Source organism: Zea mays, chromosome 8 (genome assembly GCF_902167145.1).
Source record: "Zea mays cultivar B73 chromosome 8, Zm-B73-REFERENCE-NAM-5.0, whole genome shotgun sequence".
Lineage (NCBI taxonomy): Eukaryota > Viridiplantae > Streptophyta > Magnoliopsida > Poales > Poaceae > Zea > Zea mays.
The window spans coordinates 67,665,974-67,677,585 of NC_050103.1; the positions used below are offsets into that span (position 1 = coordinate 67,665,974).

The window sequence follows — 11,612 nt, forward strand, 5'->3', positions numbered from 1 at the left end:
GCTGCCGCTACATTGTCCCTGCTCCTGCTCCTGAATACAGTACAGAGCCCTCTCCGCTCCAGGAACCGCCGCCGTCGGGGGACTCTAGCTGCTAGCTGGATAGCCGATAGCCTACACACTGTGACACTGTGTTGGCGCTGTTCAGACCCCGAGTGTGTCCTGTCCTGTGCAGTGCTGTACTCCGTATCCCAGGAAAGATCCTGCGGTGCGTGCGTGCTAGTATGCATGGGCGCAAGGGTCAACGGTTTACACGGGCAAGGCTCTAATGGAGAAACAGGAAGGTCACCGGGTGCCGCAGCAAATGCCGCCCAGCAGGCCGTGGAGCACTTGGGCTGCCTGCCGGGACAGGGACCGGGACCGGATGGGGAAGCTGCCTGGCTGCTGGCTGCTGGCTGCTGTCTCCGCCCCTGCGCCTGCAGTCCTCAACCGTGATCGATCTGACGATCTCCGATATATGTATATATATATATATATAGAGAGTCGGAGGTCAGCTGGAGACGTAGATTTGTTCCTTTTTGTTTTGTTTTCGCGAGAAAGACACGGTTAAAATACTCAAAATACTACTACTTAAAATGGAACGGGCGACGTAGGTAGAAGAGAACCAAGGCAACTGTCCATTCGTCGGGGTGAGTTTATTTTTTCTTTTGAAAAAAACGCTGGAAGACAGAGAGAGAGAGCGCGCGTCGGCATGGATGGGACGCGGGCGGCAGTGGACAGTGGGTGGCAGCGCGGACACGACACGACGTGTGATCCGCGAGATGCTGGCGCCAGTCACAGCCGCAGGAGCATGCCATTGCCATCACAGGTGCGCTGCGCGACGGGACGGGACGGGACGGGACGGCGGGCCGGCGGCTGGCTGCTCTGCCATGCCGCGGGCCGCGCCACACCTCGCCAGGCGCGCGCGCGCGTGCGGTGGGCGGGGCAGAGCCGAGGGACCGGCACGCCCGCGTGCTGTCACGATCGAGTAGGTGGGCGGTGGGCGGGGGCGCCCGCGTGCTGTCACGTACGACAACTCGACGAGTACAGTAGTCAGCACCACGATCGAGTATATAGAAGAGAGAAGAGGCTGCCTGCCTGCCGGCCGCGGCGGCGGCGCGCGCTCCGCTGGGCGTTGCCAGCAAGCTACGGCTGCCGTCTGCGGGAGGTCGAGGCCTGCCTCTGCCTCTGCCTCTCCCTCTCCCTGCACCCAGCAGTCCACCATGCTCCGGGCATCGCTGTGACTTGGCTGCAGGCAGCTTATTTTCATTTCACTGGTCGCCGCTCCTCTGACGGGGAGCATCAGGCAGGAAGCCGGTGCCGTACCAGACCCATCCAAGCGATAGGAGAACTCACGACGTAATTGGTTAACAAAAAATTTTACAGATTAAAATATATAAAGCAACAAAGTCGTTGTAGTATAGTGGTGAGTATTCCCGCCTGTCACGCGGGTGACCCGGGTTCGATCCCCGGCAACGGCGATTATTTTTTTGACAGTTGTTGCCTTACTGGACTGGGCCGACATCTTGCCTTTTCTGACAGTTGCTTTACTGTGCTGCTGGACTGAGAAGGCAGGGCCGACTTATCGCACAGTTAAAATCCAACGACTGCGATCACGACGCGCACCAAACGTCATCTCTTTTTTTTTTCCCAATCCATTTAGGCCTGCTATGACGAGAGGGATTGGAGAGGTTTAAAAGGCTGGTTTTCACTTAGACCCTATTTGTTTCCCTTCATGTTTTAGACATTGTTTCCTTTCATTTTAAAGAATTGGAATTTAACCAGTAGGGTAGGCTATTTTTTGAATGTAATATTTCATAACTTTTCAAAGTTTATAAATAAGCATATTTCAAATTCATAGGTTGAGAGATGGAAATTGGTTCTATAGATTTACATGATACTTTTCTAATATACAACTTATAGCACACACTTCTACTTGCTTTTCTATAGTATAAGTGTAGTGTATGACTATCTCATATGATTTATGATAATATACAAATATATTACATATATAATTGTATTAATGTAATTAATTGTATTAACATAATTAGTTTGTGTCTAAATTATGATTATTAGAATGAAATTCAACTCCAACAAAACAAACAAGGACTTAATAAATAATTCAAATATACAAATATACATCAATTGTTGTATGAATTCATTAAAAGCATAAACAAAATTTAATTTGAGACACATGGAGTACAATAAACTCAATTGAGCATCTATCAGAGTCCACCGCACGCAATGTTGTTTTGCTTGCACCCTCAAATCCCACCTGTCAGACTCAACTTGATCATTTACTCATGTACGGGTAGGGACGCGAGTACTTTTACTCGTGTGCATCCCTATAGGATACACGGGTTTGATGTAAGTTTGTACCCGCACGGGTACATGTACATATACGAGTTTAATTCTTAATTCGACAAGTTTTTTTTATCACATGTATAAAAATAGAATACTCGTGTCCGCAAACCCGCGAACCCCGCAATATATATATATATATATATATATATATATACACGTAATTATATATGTATACACACATATTTGTATATGTATAAATATATGCCCGCGGGTTTGTGATATCGGCAGGTAGGGGTGGGCACCTTTTTACCATAAACTGTAAACTGAACCGAACCGAATTTTTGGTTTTTTCAGTAGTTCGGTTCGGTTTTGGGTTTTTATCTAAAAAGTTCGATTTTTAGTATCGTAGTCGGTTTTCACCGTACACCGAACCGAAATACCAAAAAACTCGAATACCAAAATTATCAATTCTAAAATTTGACTATTCAATTATGTGAACTAAATGTGTGATGTAATTAAATTGTTATTCACTTATTTGTATGTGATGTATGATGTATCTCTAAATATTTGTACCTATATAATTTTAATTTTTAAAATTTTGTGTAATCTATCATGTAAACTTATTGTATATGTTGTCTTGAGTAGAAGTTTGGTATTTGGTTTTGTCGGTGTTTGGGACCCGAATGCGCACCCGAAGTTACCCCTCGAGCTGCTTTTGGGTAGGACGATGTTACCGACTGTAGCTCGATGGTTCGTGCTAGGCGCACGAGAGACGATGGACAATTTTATACAGGTTCGGGCCGCTTGAAGAGGCGTAACACCTACTTCCTGGTGTGGATCTTTATGTGGTGGGATTACAGGGGATCCTCTAGTTCGAAGGATGCTAGAGAATGGAATAGATGGCTAATGATTGAGTTGTCCTTTGATGGGGTGCCCCCTAGGCCTTATATACTTGGCCGTGGGGCGTTACATGCGGGTATGATAACTATGTGCTCCTAAGTAATAGTGAACCGACTGAACTTATCTCCCTATTATCCTGCCGACTTATCCTCGTTTAGTTCCGACGTCTGAGGGCACTGCGCAGGAGAATCAGATCAATGCTGCAGATAATGTTTAAACCCAATGAGCCGTCTGGGCTCGAGTCTGTCCAATCTTGCGTCGATCCATTCTGCCGGTGATTCCTCCCCTGGCCCACGAAGGGATGGCCTTGCGAAGTAATGGGCCCAGAGTCTTTCGCGAGGCCTTCTAGCCTTCTAGTGGACCCAGGGGATATCTGTCCCCCACAAGCCCCCAATCTTTGAGTTGATTTTGAAACAATCGACCCAAAGATTTTAGGTCCAGCTTGTAGTTTTGATTTTAGATCGCGGATGCTCTGAAAGTGCACCTGTCGAGTTGTTGCTTCTGAACTCTGATCAATCCGGTAAAAACAAACTTCTGTTATCCTTCTTCAGCTCTTTCAACGGTCTTCACTTTGTATCTCAGAAATTAGTGCTCGGTTACCAGCTTATGCTTTAGATATCAGCATTTTGTCCTTAGGGGTTGAGGATTCATTGGATGCACCGGAGGTGCACCCAATGGGTGTAGCCCCCAAGCTTTGAGTGGATTACTGAAATAATCCACTCAAAGGTCTTCATCTCATGCTTTTTAGAAGTCGTTGGTTTATCTTTGTCTCATGCTTTAGAGATCAGCATTTCGTCGTCGGTCCATGCCTTAGAGATTAGCATTCTGCCTTTGGGGTTGAGGATTCATTGGGTACACCAGGGTGTAGCCCCCGAGCTTTGAGTGGATTATTGAAAATAATCCACTCAAAGGTCTTCATCTCATGCTTTATAGAAATCTTTAACTTATCTTCGTCTCATGCCTTAGAACTCAGCATTATATCATCAGCTTATGCTTTTAGAGATCAGCCTGTTGTCTTCAATTCCTGCTTTAGAAATCAGCAGCGCGATCTACCCATGTCCTGTTAGATTTGAAATTTATTTCATCGGCGACAGATTGGACGTCTGGTAGATGGCTCTTGGTTGGTCTTTATTTCGCTTCGTGCTTCAATGCTTCTGTTGATTAGACTTGTACTTCAGTAGCTATATTTGGCTTTCCTCCGATCTCCATCGATATCTTTCTTCTGTCTTGATACATTCATTGTGTATACTGTATGGATGTGACTGCTTGGGAAAATCTATTGAAAATTCCTGGACGTCCCCTCCCCAATGGGTGTAACCAAGGGACGGCTTGGTACGCTGAGCGTTTAGCAAACTTCCCTTGAGTAGTAACTTGACGTGATCGCGGGGTGTAATCATATCGTCCAAGCATTTGACCTCAGTCCCAATGGTGTCGTGTTACGTGAAACGGCGTTTGCCGCCTGACTTGTTTCTAGACGATTTGAATTGCTTATTGAATACTTACGACTGTTCAGTGACCGTGGTAGGAGATGAGCGGTTGCCTCCTGCCTCTATAAATAGACTGCCTGCCTCGTTGGTGTCTTCACACATCTCCTGGCCGTTTGTTGCTTATTCTTCCACTTTTCTCTTCTCTTCCAATCAACCATGGGCAAGAACAAGAAGGGTGGAAGTTCGTCGCACCACTCCGGTGACAAGCGGAAGCGCGAGCCAAGTCCCCACTCGAAGGGCTTTGGTGACTCCGAGTACTCGGAGAAGAAGTTTTCCTTCGAGTCCGAGGGGTCGCCGGTCTACGTCTCTCCCCCGGTGTCGTCCGATGATTCGGACGATTCCCAGTGGATCGTTGCCGATGTGTGGACGTACATCCGGGCCGTCGAGCGCTCTAGGCTCAAGGGCTCGGATGAGTCGGAGATCTCCTCGGACGAGGAGAACTCCTCCGACTTGTCCAAGGAGGAGAGCGGCAGTGACGGCGACGACGGCGACGGCAAGGGCGATGGCAACGGCGGTAAGGGCAGCGGTGGCAGCAGCAAGACCAGTGGCAAAGTGCCACTGGTTTAAATATTAGTATAGATAATTAGTAGTAGGAGTAGTATTATTAGTAGTAGAATAATGTAGTAGTAGTTAGTAGTATAGTGTAGTGTGAGTAGTGTAGTGATGTAGTAATGTAATGTAGCGAAAAAAAGGCCGACTCATAATGAGTTGGTCTTTAAGTTTGTGGAAGAACTTCCCTCCTCTATATATTGAAGAAAATTTCAGCTTGTTCCGAGCATCCTTTCGCATTTTCGTCGTTCTTCTTTTATAGTCAATTGATAGTTTGTCTTCACGCCTAGCGCTGTTGGCGTTTTTAGAGATAATGACTGAGTAATGACTGGTAACTGCTGAGTTGTATTTGGTTCTGCCGGCATTCATTTAGAGAAAATGGTCGAGTTACGACAGACACTGTCGGCGTTTTTTAGAAGTAACCGTTGAGTGGTGCTTGATGACGTCGGCGTTTCAGAGGTAACAGCCGAGTTACGCTAGACCACGTCGGCGTTTTTAGAAAAAACTGACGAGTTAGAACAGACACTATCGGCGCTTTAGAGGTAACAACCGAGTGGTACTTGACGACGTCGGTGTTTTAGAGGTAACAACCGAGTTACGCTTGACCCTGTCGGTGTTTTAAAGATAACAACCGATTTATGACAGACACTATCGGTGTTTTAGAGGTAACCGCCGAGTGGTGCTTGATGCTATCGGCGTTTTAGAGGTAATAGCTGAGTTATGTCGGAAATCTCGTTTTCCCGAGTGATGACTTGTCACTTTTTAGAAACGGTGCCCAACCCGGGAAAACCCCATTTATATCACGTCGCCGCGCGCTTCTGAGTTCTGAGCCCTAACTTCACATTTCCGCCTCAAACCACTCCCCTGTTTCCCTCTGATTTCGCCCTTGTTCAACCCACCGGTGAGATTGCGATGGCACCCAAGCGAAAGAACCAGAATTCTGCTGCGGTAGTCATTCCTCCCATCGACCCCAACAGCCAGTTGCCGTTCGCAGGTAACCACATGTCTGTTGTCTTAGAATCAGATCTCCTCTGCCTTGTCGATGTTGGAGTTCTTCCTCCGAAGGAGCTTTGTTCTTGGCAGATTTGCTGTGGGGTCACTGTTCCGACAGAAGATACCCACGAGTCTGTCGTCTACATTCCTTTTCTCATCCACGGTCTCGCTCTTCCCATTTCTCCCTTCTTCTGTGGTCTCCTTGACTTTTATAATCTAAACCTGACCCATCTGAATCCCAATTCCTTCTTGCAAATTTCTATCTTTGTACATCTGTGTGAAGCCTACCTCATAATTCTTCCTCATTTCGATTTATTGAAGTATTTGTATCACTGTCGACCTGGGATGGCTGGGGGGCAGCACCAGCTCGTGGGTGGTGCAAGTCTAGAGATGCACCGCGGGAGGAAAATAGAATACCTTGACATTCCTCTCAAGGACAGCATTAAAGGGTGGCATGTTGAATGGTTTATTGTGGAAAACCACGACAAGTCCCTCCCCCCTCGGTCGGGGAGACAGCTAGATGTACGCACTCCGAGTTGGATTGAGTCTCCTACTGCCTTGGAGGTGACGGAAGCTAGGGTTCTGCTTGCTGAGATATGTCTGCTGAAGAAAAGAGGTCTGACTACCGAAGTTGTGGTTGCTGACTTTGTTTTCAAGAATATTCAGCCTCTGAAAGACAGGGCGTATCCAGCTTACTTGTACAGTGGTATTACTGACTCAACTCAGGTCACCGACAGGAAAATTCCTACTGAGGATCTGGTGAGACGACTAGATATGATCCTGAGGGGCAAGGTATCAAATGCTGGTGCTCCTATTGCTTACTCTACTTGGAATCTGCCACCTCCTAGGTCATTTTTCAATTTTGTGTCGAACCCTCCTGCTAGTGATAGTGGTCTGGGTCTTAGAGCGCGACCTTCTCCTGAGGTCATTGAAGCTCTGGTTGCTCCTCTTCGTGCTCTTCCCAATGATGAGAGGCAAGTTCACTTTTCAGTGCCAGCAAGTCCGGATGATGTAGAAATAGATGTTGTACTCAACATGCTGGCTGGAGAATCTTCTGACTCGGCCCATGCTGAACCAATGGCTATTAGGGTTGTACAAGAGCTTAACAAAACAGTGGACACCCGAAAGCCTGAGGGTATTCGCCCAAAGCGTCCTCGCCAAGTTAGCCGCCCAACTGCGCCTGTTGAGGAGAAGAAGAAAAATAGACGGATTCGGCGACTGTCATGCTTGGACCAGGATGCTGGCCCTTCTGCTCCTGTTTGTGAAGAAGTACCAGCAGAGGTCTTTACTGAGGTTGATCCCATTGGTGGTGTACCTGTTTAAGCTGACCCCAATGGGTGTGACCGTGCAGAAGATGATCTCAAAGGGTGTGTCCGTGCAAAAGCTGACCCCAATGGGAGTGACCGTGCACCGGCTATTGTCTGTATTTTTGATGAGGACGAAGAAGAGGAAGAAGTTCCGCTAATTCGTAAAAATAGCCAGTGTTACAGAAGTAGTAAGGGGGATAGTGATATTCCTTCTCCAGCTCTGTCTGCTCTTATCAGCCTTCAAGAATTGTTCATAACAGATTTTAATCAGGCCCTTGAGGATGTCGTTCCTAAAGATATGCTGTTAGAGCTGACTGCTTGCGACATGATGGATGTTTGCTCTGAAATTCCAGACGTGGGATTAGAGGTATCCCGAGCAGTATCTCGCGCGTCGTCGACTTTGGAGGGCAGTCTTCAATGTCAAGAAGTTGGTCAAGATTGCTCGACTCCCATGGAGGTGATTGAGGATCCTTCAGCCTTAGAGGTGGCTGTTGCAGAAAACTTAGCCCCCGAGGGTGGTGCTGGCAGTTACCTAGCCTCCGAGGGTGTCGCCGATAGTGATCCAGCTCTGGTGGGTAGCGCGAGCTGTAACCCAGCCCCCGAGGGTGTTGCCGGTAATGATCCGGCTCTGGTGGGTGGCGCGAGCTACAACCCAGCCCCCGAGGGTGTCCAAGTAAGCTCTCCTTCCCACACCTCCATGGATGTTCATGTCGGGTCGTCTCCACCACGATCTGATGGAGTGATGGCGATGCATGCTTCTTTAACTTCGAGCGAGCGAGTCGCCTTGGAGGTTGGCGAGCCGGATGCAAGAATTATGATATCTGCTAGTGGGGCTGAGTCAACCCCCGACGATGCTCTTCAAATTGTTCCGGTTGATCTTCCTTCTGAAAGTCGCCTAGAGGGGGGGGGGGTGAATAGGGCGAATCTGAAATTTATAAACTTAAGCACAACTACAAGCCGGGTCAGCGTTAGAGATATGAACGAGTCCGAGAGAGAGGGTGAAAAAACAAATCGCGGGCAAATAAAGAGTGAGACACGATGATTTGTTTTACCGAGGTTCGGTTCTTGCAAACCTACTCCCCGTTGAGGTGGTCACAAAGACCGGGTCTCTTTCAACCCTTTCCCTCTCTCAAACGGTCACTTAGACCGAGTGAGCTTCTCTTCTCAATCAAACGGGACACAAAGTCCCCACAAGGACCACCACACAATTGGTGTCTCTTGCCTCGGTTACAATTGAGTTTGATCACAAGAAAGAATGAGAAAAAGAAGCAATCCAAGCGCAAGAGCTCAAATGGACACAAGTCACTCTCTCTCTAGTCACTATTTGATTTGGAATGAACTAAGGACTTGGGAGAGGATTTGATCTCTTTGGTGTGTCTTGTATTGAATGCTATAGCTCTTGTAAGGTGTAGGAAGTTGGAAAACTTGGATGCAATGAATGGTGGGGTGGTTGGGGTATTTATAGCCCCAACCACCAAAAGTGGCCGTTGGGAGGCTGTCTGTCGCATGGCGCACCGGACAGTCCGGTGCGCCTGCCATGTCACCCGGCCGTTGGATTCTGACCGTTGGAGCTTCTGTCTTCTGGGGCACCGGACAGTCTGGTGGTGCACCAGACAGGCACTGTTCAGTGTCCGGTGCGCCACCTGTCGCTGCCCTGACTCTGTCGCGCACTGTAGCGCATTGAATGCGTTCTGCAGACGACCGTTGGCGCGAAGTAGCCGTTGCTCCGCTGACACACCGGACAGTCCGGTGCGCCAACGGACAATGTCCGGTGCTACACCGGACAGTCCGGTGAATTATAGCGGAGCGGCCTCTAGAATTCCCGAAGGTGAGCAGTTCGGAGTTGGAGTCCCTGGTGCACCGGACACTGTCCGGTGGCACACCGGACAGTCCGGTGCGCCAGACCAGGGCACACTTCGGCTATCTTTGCTCTCTATCTTTGAATCCTTTTTCGGTCTTTTTATTGGTTTGTTGTGAACCTTTGGCACCTGTAGAACTCATAATCTAGAGCAAACTAGTTAGTCCAATTATTTGTGTTGGGCAATTCAACCACCAAAATTAATTAGGAAAAAGGTGTAAGCCTAATTCCCTTTCAATCTCCCCCTTTTTGGTGATTGATGCCAACACAAACCAAAGCAAGTATAGAAGTGCATAATTGAACTAGTTTGTAAGTGCAAACGTTACTTAGAATTGAACCAATAAATATTCTCTTAAGATATGCATGGATTGTTTCTTTATTTTTAACATTTTGGACCACGCTTGCACCACATGTTTTGTTTTTGCAAAATCTTTTGTAAATTCTTTTCAAGGTCCTTTTGCAAATAGTCAAAGGTAAACGAATAAGATTTTAAGAAGCATTTTCAAGATTTGAAATTTTCTCCCCCTGTTTCAAATGCTTTTTCCTTTGACTAAACAAAACCCCCCCTTAATAAAATCCTCCTCTTAGTGTTCAAGAGGGTTTTAGATATTAGTTTTGAAGAGGTTGTACCAATTTGAAATTCTATCAAAAATAAGATACCGATTGAAAAATCACAAATTGAAAAGTCTTTTCTTAACTCAAAATTTTTGAAATTGGTGGGTGGTGCGGTCCTTTTGCTTTGGGCTAATACTTTCTCCCCCTTTAGCATGAATCGCCAAAAACGGATACTTGAGTGAAATATAAGCCCTTATAACTACTTTATCCCCCTTTGGTGAACAAAATATGAGTGAAGATTATAGCAAAGTTGGAGAGCGGCGCGGAGCGACGGCGAAAGATGAGTAATTTGATGGAGTGGAGTGGAATCCTTTGTCTTCGCCGAAGACTCCAATTCCCTTTCAATCTATGACTTGGTTTGGAATACACTTGAAAACACATTAGTCATAGCATATAAAAGAGATATGATCAAAGGTATATTAATGAGCTATGTGTGCAAGATATCAAAAGAAATTCCGAGAATCAAGAATATTTAGCTCATGCCTAAGTTTGTTAAATGTTTGTTCATCTAGTGGCTTGGTAAAAATATCGGCTAATTGTTCTTTGGTGTTAATATATGCAATCTCGATATCCCCCTTTTGTTGGTGATCCCTTAAGAAATGATACCGAATTGCTATGTGTTTAGTGCCGCTATGTTCAACGGGATTATCCGCCATGCGGATTGCACTCTCATTATCACATAGAAGAGGAACTTTGGTTAATTTGTAACCATAGTCCCTAAGGGTTTGCCTCATCCAAAGCAATTGCGCGCAACATTGGCCTGCGGCAATATACTCGGCTTCGGCGGTAGAAAGAGCTACGGAATTTTGCTTCTTTGAAGCCCAAGACACCAGAGACCTACCCAAGAACTGGCAAGTCCCCGATGTGCTCTTTCTATTAATTTTACACCCTGCCCAATCGGCATGGGCATTCGAATAACCAATTAAATCAAATGTGGATCCCCGAGGGTACCAAAGCCCAAACTTAGGAGTATAAACTAAATATCTCAAGATTCGTTTTACGGCCCTAAGGTGAGCTTCCTTAGGATCGGCTTGGAATCTTGCACACAAGCATACGGAAAGCATTATATCAGGTCGTGAAGCACATAAATAGAGTAAAGAACCTATCATCGACCGGTATACCTTTTGATCTACGGATTTACCTCCCGTGTCGAGGTCGAGATGCCCATTGGTTCCCATGGGTTTCTTGATGGGCTTGACATCCCTCATCCCAAACTTGTTGAGTATGTCTTGAATGTACTTTGTTTGGCTAATGAAGGTTCCCTCTTGGAGTTGCTTCACTTGAAATCCTAAGAAGTACTTCAACTCCCCCATCATAGACATCTCGAATTTTTGTGTCATGATCCTACTAAATTCCTCACATGTAGATTCGTTAGTAAACCCAAGTATAATATCATCAACATAAATTTGGCATACAAACAAATCATTTGCAAGTGTTTTAGTAAATAAAGTAGGATCGGCCTTTCTGACTTTGAAACCATTAGTGATAAGAAAATCTCTTAGGCATTCATACCATGCTCTTGGGGCTTGCTTGAGCCCATAAAGCACCTTAGAGAGTTTATATACGTGATTAGGATACTCACTATCTATCGGCGTTTCGAACCCGGGGGGTCCCTGGACCGAC

At 46.5% G+C, this 11,612-nt stretch overlaps 1 non-coding gene across 1 annotated transcript; it reads left to right on the forward strand.

Annotated features, from left to right (window-relative positions):
* The first annotated feature begins 1,385 nt into the window (after window positions 1–1,385).
* Window positions 1,386–1,457, forward strand: TRNAD-GUC (transfer RNA aspartic acid (anticodon GUC)). The gene has a single exon. It is a non-coding gene; the product is annotated as a tRNA-Asp (tRNA).
* Window positions 1,458–11,612: the final 10,155 nt, after the last annotated feature.